This window comes from Lepus europaeus, chromosome 18 (genome assembly GCF_033115175.1).
Source record: "Lepus europaeus isolate LE1 chromosome 18, mLepTim1.pri, whole genome shotgun sequence".
In the NCBI taxonomy this organism is placed as follows: domain Eukaryota; kingdom Metazoa; phylum Chordata; class Mammalia; order Lagomorpha; family Leporidae; genus Lepus; species Lepus europaeus.
This window is the reverse complement of record NC_084844.1, coordinates 21,995,382-22,003,310: the sequence shown is the minus strand read 5'-3', so window position 1 is coordinate 22,003,310 and position 7,929 is coordinate 21,995,382. Positions and strand designations below refer to the sequence as shown.

Sequence of the window (7,929 nt, the reverse complement as noted above, 5' to 3'; positions counted from 1 at the left end):
AGAACTGGAAGGAGGAATGAGAAATGACTTGGGTCCTGTTTTAGAAAATATCTGTTGAGGGGCCGGTGCTGTGGTGTAGCAGGTTCAGCTGCCGCCTGCGGTGCCGGCATCCCATTTGGGCCCTGGCTCGAGTTCTGGCTGCTTCTCTTCTGATCCACCTCTCTGTTATGGCCTGGGAAAGCACTGCATGAGAGACCCCAAAAAAGCTTCAGATCGGCCCAGGTCCTGCTGTTGTGGCCATTTGGGGAGTGAACCAGCGGATGGAAGACATCTCTCAAGTAAATAAATAAATCTTTTTGTTTAAGGTTTATCTATTTATTTGAAAGAGAGAGAGGTAGAGACAGATAGGTCTTCCATCCGCTGGTTCACTCCCCAAATGGCTGTAATGGCTGGAGCTGAACCAATCCCAAGTTAGGAGCCAGGAGCTTCTAGGTCTCCCATTTGGGTGCAGGGGCCCAAGGACTTGAGCCATCTGCTTTCCCAGGCTGTAGCAAGAGAGCTGGATCGAAAGTGGAGCAGCTGGGACTAGAACTGGCACCCATATGGGATGCCAGCACTTCAGGCCAGAGCTTCAACCTGCTGCGCCACAGTGCTGGCCCCAATAAATAAATCTTTAAAAAATCTGTTAAGGCCGGCTCCGCAGCTCAATAGACTAATCCTCTGCCTTGCGGTGCTGGCATACCAGGTTCTGTCCCAGTTGCCCCTCTTCCAGGCCAGCTCTCTGTTGTGGCCCGGGAGTGCAGTGGAGGATGGCCCAAGTGCTTGGGCCCTGCACCCGCATGGGAGACCAGGAGAAGCACCTGGCTCCTGCCTTCGGATCAGTGTGGTGCGGCGGCCGCAGCGGCCATTGGAGAGTGAACCAACGGCAAAGGAAGACCTTTCTCTCACTGTCCACTCTGCCTGTCCCAAAAAAAAAAAAAAAATGTTGAGAGGTGTTAACTACTGAGGGAGAACAAAAGAGCCAAGATTGAGGTTATATTTAAATTTTTTTGCCTTATATATTTGAAAGGAAGAGAAACACATAGAGATAGTTCATCCATTGTTCCCTCCCCAAAATGCCCTCCAACAGTCAGGGCTGGGCCAGACTGATACCAGGAGCCAGAATCTCCATCTGGGTCTCCCACAGGGGTAGCAGGAACTCAACTAAGTACTTGGGCCATCACCTGCTTCTTCCCAGGCGCATTAGCAGGGAGTTGTTCAGAAGCCAAGTTGCCAGGACTCAAACTGGCGCTCATGGAATGTGGGCGTCCCAAGCAGTGGCTTAACCTGCTGTATCACATTACTTGCCTCTTTTATTTATTTATTTTTTAAGATTTACGTATTTCAGAGTTAAATATCTTCCATCTGCTGGTTCAACAGCCAGGGCTGAGCCTGAGTCTCTCCTACATGGGTGCAGGGGCCCAGGGACTTGGGCCACATTCCGCTGCTTTTCCCAGGCCAGCAGGGTAGTGGATCAGAAGTGGAGCAGCCGGTACAGGAACTGGCACTTATGTGGGATGCCGGCGTCGTGCAGGCAGCAACTTTACCCACTATATGACAGCCCCTCCTGTGTGTATTTTTATCTGTCCCTAGCACTTAGTATAGTGCAACAGGTAGATATTAAGAGACTGTTGAATGAGCAGATAAATGAGCCAGGTAAGATAACTGCCTTGCATCAGAGGACAGTCTGAGCTGGAGGGAGACATTGTTGATACTTTCACATTGAGATGGAACAGACTCCTGCCAAAGAGGGTGCTCCCTCTTCCAATATGTGTCAGGGCAGAGTTGTGGGGCATTTACTGGCTGCCCAGATGTGTTCCAGTCACTCCTAATGTAGTGGTTATTGTGCTTGAAGCAACTTCCATGTTGCTCATGAGAAAGTATGGGGAGAGTCTTGCCCATTGGTTGGGAAGGGGGGTGCCTGTTTGGATAGCACCTAGTCCCTAGAGATTGGCCCAAAACTGCCTCTAGTTGGTAAGGGATTAGGGAAGAACTCACCTTTGATGTCTTGCTTTTTAACTTTTGGGGAAAGCTGTGATCTCAGATCCCTCCTGTACAAACAAGGTGCCCTCTAAGACGTAATCCTCTTAAGCCCGGAACAGTGCAGGTCTTCCTCTTCTCAGAGGTGCGTTCTGTAGGGGAGAAGCTGTGCCCTCTGGCTTCCCCTTGATTTTTCAACCCCAGCCCCAAGGCACTGGCTGTAGAAGCTAATTGGGTGCAAGGGGCATGGGTAAAGGCTGAAGACTGGCAAAAGGAAAGAGCCAACTCCGTTTTTTAAAAAGCTCTAATTGAGTTCTGAATCAGCCTCACTCCCTTTGATCCCTCCTCTGTTTCCCACACTGCCTGAAAGAGCTAGATCAGCACTTTATAACAAGGGTGCGCCTGCTCTCCGCACTGCCCCCCCTCCTGACGCTCTCTGCTGCCGCCATCCACTGCTTGTCTCCTTCAGTTAAGATAATGAAGATGCTGAGAGATAAAATGTGTATTTAATAAGGGTGGGGGTAGGGAGGCAGAAAGGGGCAGCCAGGGCCTTTCCTAGTTTGGGGCCTCGCCAAGAAGCTGAAAGCAAAGCTAGAGTAAGACTTGGCCCCAGGGTGTGGGGGTTTCTGGGCCTCAATCCAGCTGACTTCACTGCCTGCTGTTTGCCCTAAATTCCCCCACCTCCACCCTCTCACCCCCACACTCTTTTCTCTCCTCTGGATCCCAATGGGAAAAAGGGAGTCTTTTCAGCTGGTAACATAGCCTTTGCTGCGATGCCCCCCATCCCAGAGTCAGCTGCAAGGTCGGGCTAGGGCAGCCCCCTCTAGCCTAGGCCTGTAGAAGCTGTGGGTTCACAGTGGGGGGTGAAAAAGCTGGAGTTAATGAAGACCAGCTGCTCGTCTGGGTTCTGCCTCCAGCTAGCTGGAGGCCAGCCTTTGGTGGTGGTTAGAGGTTGGGGGGAGGGTGACCTCCATCCATGGGCACAAGGATATCCTGTGGCAGCTAGCCTTGTGCTTCTCTCTGGGCTTGGTTTTCTCCTTAGTTTGTCAGTCCTTAGTTTGTCAGAGAGTAGTCTGTTTCCCTCTTCCCCTACTCCTCCCCTCCCAAGTAACACTCAGCCCTTATTGAGCTTTATAACTGTAGTGGTGGCCCAGCTGAGATCTGAGGATCTCCAAGCCCTTTTGTAAACACTCATTAACTGCCTGGGAAGAACCGAGAGTCCTGTTTAACAGCTGGGAGAGAACTGAGGCACATTAGGGTGAAAGGGTTGACCTAAGCTCACCCCACGGACTCCACCCTGGGGCCCTCGGTCCTTACCGACTAGCTCCTTTCCCTGGTTCTTCCTGCAAGACCACAAGAGGTGGGGCAGTGCTGTTGCCCCCTCCCCTGCCTCAAGTCTGTCCTGGACGTTCCCTGCCCTTTACCCATGACATTTTCCCTGCTCTGCTGCTGGAGATAACCTGCAACTCTCCTTGCAAAATGTTCTCAATCCATACTCTATTCACCTTCTTCCCCTTGCCCACCTGGCCTACCTAACCTGAATTCTCATTTTTGAGCTGCTCAGAAGGCTGATCTGTTAAGTCTTTCTGCCCCCTGTATTTGTCCAAAATGGTACCTGAGAAAACACTGTCTTTCTTTAACTTGTACATTCTGGTAATAAAGACTCAGGCACTGTTGAGGGTTGGGTAGGGGTGCTAGTTGACCTCTTGCCTCTACATCCTGTTCTCCCATTGACAATTGCCATTTCTGGTCATCCTTGTAACCCAAAGACCTTTTTACCCCTTCTCCCCCAGCCTCACGTGCTCAGACTCTGGCCTATATATTTGCATGCTCCATACATTTCCAAATACACACATCTCAGTCTAAATATATAAAACTACCGATTTCCAACTGCCATCTAAGTTATCCTGTCCTTTATTTGCTGAAAATTGAGATCTATACCCCTGGGATGGTGTCCTAGGTACTTAGGGGTGACAGGGAGGAATGAGGAGACTGCTCTAATCTGTGAGGAAGAGGGCCAAAGTGAACACCTGTTGAAAATGAATGAAAGAGATCCTAACCCCATCTCTAGCACCAAAACCCACATCCATCTGCTCAGGGCTGGCAGGAAGAAATGATTTTTCCTGTCCTAGCTAAAGTCATCCATATGCTGTACATTAGAGACTAGGGACTGCCTGGTCCCAACCTGGGACTCAGACCCCCATCTTGCTTCCAGCGGGTATTTCTCTCCTGTCCTCAGCTCTGCACTGGCTGACCTAGTCAGAGCTGGTAGAAGAGGGCGGGGAGTGTCTACCAGTTAGACAGTGGGCTTTAGGACCCAACGGGAACCTGTGTCTCTTGCAGCAGCCTAACCCAGAAGCAGGGGGGAATCCTGAATCGAGCTGAGGGCTTCCCTGGTTCTCCTGGGAACCCCCTCGCCCCCCTGCCAGCACACACCTGAGCAGGTAGGATCATGCGCACCCCTTCCCAATTCTCCCTCTGCCGCTTTCGCCCTGACCTCTCTGCTCTTAGATCTTGCCGTTTCCCTCTTCGCCAGTTCAGGCTTTCCCCATCCCTCCTCCCCCATCTCGCCCTGTAGTCCTGGGAGGTGGGAGCCCTGGAACAGCGGGGTGTCTAGAAGCTCAGAGCCTCTGCACCCTCCAGCAGCCTTCCTGCATTTCTTCTGAGGCATTCCCCATTATCGAGCCAAGAATGGAAAGGGGGTGGGGGGAGTCTGCCCAGGCCCCACGCCCTTGCACCCTCCTTTGCAGTATTGCCTAATACCCCTTCCCCCACCTCACCTAGACTGGAGAATTGGCAAGTGATGGTGGAATAGACAGAGACAGCCAGAGGGGCACAGGAGCCTTCCCAAACGATTGCTTCCTTGCTTCCTCTCTGCTTCCCATCCCAAGGAGCCCAGGACTTTGCCCCTACTCCTTACTGATGTCCGCTTCTAGGTTTGTCTCCTGTTTGGGCAGCCAAGGCTTTGCTGGAGGGTAGGAGAGGTTATGAGCATTTTGGTGGCCTTTTCCTATAGGGAAAGTGCTTTGAGCTTATAGCCCCCATCCCTCCCATCACCTCCATACTTATTACCAAAAAAGCCCCCTCCCCCTTGTATGTGTGTGGGTATGTGTTGTTCAGATGATTGTAAGGTCCATAAATTTGGATAGAGGTCACTTCGAGCATCCAAGGGTAAGGATTCAAGAGTGTGGCCCGGACCAGGACAGGCCCTGTCCAGATGGCTGGAGCAGGGGTATGGACCAGACTGGGAGGTTGCCCAGCAATGCTGCCTCCCGGGGCTCCCAGTTTACCCTTGAGCTGAGAGGCCCCCAAGCTTCTGCCCTCCTGCAAGTTCTAGGAGAGAGCTGGACGGTACCTATTGCTTCTGGTGGTTTGTTTATCCTCCTGTGGTGGGCTGACAGGCCCTGCCTTCTGAAGATCTAGGGCATCTCGTTCTGGTTTGGTGGGTTGACAGGAAGCGTGTATGACTTGTCCAAGTAACTGTGTATCTTGCGTGGTGGGTAGTAGCTTAGGAGGAGGGAATGACTGAAGAAACTGGTCACAGCTTGAGCGAAGCCCTCTAGCTCTCAATGTGCGGTGTGGGTGGGTGCCATATGCCCCTCTGGAAACATGCTCTGTATTCCTCTATGTCTCCCTGGGTCCCTTAAAAGTTGGTTTTGAAGGAAAGGATGCTTAATAGAGTAGCTCCTTAGCTTTGCTCTTGACTGCAGAAGGGAAGTAGAGATTCTGACTGTGAGCAGGGGCTTGGATTTCAAACTCACCCCAGGGTCACTTAACTGTGTACATGTGTCTTTCTCTTCCCTAAGTCACAGGTTCTTCATTTATAAAAATGGCTATCAATAATGAGCCCTGCTTGTCTGACAGGGACAGTGCCATAAAGAGCCTATGTGAAAATGCATTATAATGTCCGGGACAAATGGTGGTTGTGGTGGGGTGTATGTGTGTGTGTGTGTGTAGGGGGGGAGGTTGTAGATAGGTTCCTTTTCCTAAATCTAGGTCAATTCAATTCTGCCTTCATTCTCCTTCCCCCATCCTTGCCCATCTAGGGGATGGTAGAACCAGGCAGGGCTGATGCCCCAGGTACTGCAGAATTCCCCCAACATGGGTTGTAGCTGTCACCGGAGAGTCTATGGTTTGTCCATCAGGCTTTTCTTCCTCTGGGGCTCTACATCTTCTCCCCTGAGCTTTGTCTCCACCTTCTTTCTGTCATCCCTGCCCGGCGTCCTTGTCTCTGTCTCTCCCCTGCCCAGTGGCCTCCTTGTCCGGCTCACTGGGCAGGAGCCCTAATCGGATTCGACAGCTGAGATATGTGTGGCGGCTGAGAGCAGGCGGGAGGGAAGCCAGTGGGAGGATGGTGTGAGGGCTGCCCCTGGCACTGCCCGCGCCTCCTGAACACCACCCCGGGCCTGCTGACTCCTCATTTGGCGTGGCCCCAGGGATGGGGGCCAGGGGAAGCTCAGGAATGAAGGGGCTGGGGGCTGGAGATGCAAGGAGAGAGCAACACACCCAGGACCTGAGGACCTGGTTGATATTCAGTGGCCTTCATGCCAGTGTCTGTGGTTCTGACAAGAAGGAGAGGACAGTAGATGAGCGCCAGGCTGACCCTACCCTCTGCCCATCCCCGTGGCCCCCCTTTCCTCTCGTTCAGGAGTGTGCTCACTTTCCCCACCCAGCCCCTTTGGCCAGTACCTCTTTATGGGTCACATCTGGTAGCTGCTGGGGATGCCATGTGTCTGCCTCAATCTGGGCTGCTTCCTCCCCTCCGAGGTATTTCTCTCACTCACTCTCTGGGCTGGTCGCCAGGACTCCGGGTTTCCCGCCTGCCTCACGGTACACAGCTCCCTTGCAGGCCTCCAGAGAGTCACTAAGCTGCTTTCCTTCCGCCTGTGTGAGGAGGGCCTCCCCCCAAGGCTGAGGTGTCAGGAATCCCAGGTGGTCTGGGGGGGGGGGCATATCCCCTGGCAGCATAGCACCAGACTTCTCTCTCCTAGCCTCTGACTCAGCTTGGGGGCAGTGCATGCCCAGTCTGGCAGGCATGGCCTGTTCTCACCTCCAAGCATCTATCTTTACACATTCGTAGCCAAGATCTGCCTTTTTTAGCCTTTTTTTCTCATAGTATCTGGAGGTGGCCATTGAAACCCGTATGTCTGCACCCACACATTTTAGGGAACAGAGATTAACATAATTGAGGCTGGGGTACTATTTTGTCTTCCCCCTAACCAGGCCAGGATGAAGAAAACTGGCACAAACTTCCCCTTGCCAATTCCTTCTGCCCTCAAAAGATCAGTCAGTGGAGCCAGACCCTGCCTTCTTGGTGCCCACAATGTGGTTGGCACTGATTTGTCAGAAATTGGGAAGGTTTCCCTCCAGACCGCTTGCCTCCTTTCTCCTCCCACAGGGTAGGGGCAGCTCTGTGATTGTAGGCACTTATGGGCAGGCCTCCCCCTAGGGAAGGGGTGTGGGATGCCCCTGAGATGGCCAGCTTGGCACTAGTCCCAGGCTGGAGTGCTGGACGTGGTTCTGAGCTGGGAGGTGCTGGGGAGGACAGGGCACGGGCCTCCCTGCCCCCTTCATTTCCTGCTCTTTGGGCAGCTGTGGGCGAGGAAGGCTGCAGGGACTATTTTTAGTTTGTCTGTCCCCTGGCAGGAGGGACGTGCAGAAAAGCACGGGGCAGGCAGAGGGGCTGGCCAAGGTGAGGGAAATCAGGCAGGCAGAGGAGCGGGGAAGGGCTGGAGGGGCGGCAGAAAGAGAAGGAAGCATGTTGGGCAGGGGCAGGACCTTACTGGGAGGGGCCTGATCCAGGGAGATGAGCTGGGCTGGGCAGAAAAACCCTGGACCCCTGAAGATGCTCTGGCCAGCTGGACTCAGAATGGAAGGAGATTTTGAGGCCACTTGGGCAATCCTTTCTCCTTTCAGAGGGGGCAACAGAGGCAGTGATTTGTCCTAGGACAGTCAGTCACTGGCTGCATT

At 53.1% G+C, this 7,929-nt stretch overlaps 1 protein-coding gene across 1 annotated transcript in view; it reads left to right on the top strand.

Annotated features, from left to right (window-relative positions):
• The first annotated feature begins 4,324 nt into the window (after nt 1-4,324).
• The window catches only part of RARA (retinoic acid receptor alpha), a 43,842-nt gene continuing 40,237 nt past the window's right edge, over nt 4,325-7,929 (top strand). Inside the window, exon 1 of the mRNA XM_062216217.1 lies at nt 4,325-4,403. The gene's annotated coding sequence lies outside the window, so the exon portion shown is untranslated. The remainder of the gene's footprint in view (nt 4,404-7,929) is intronic.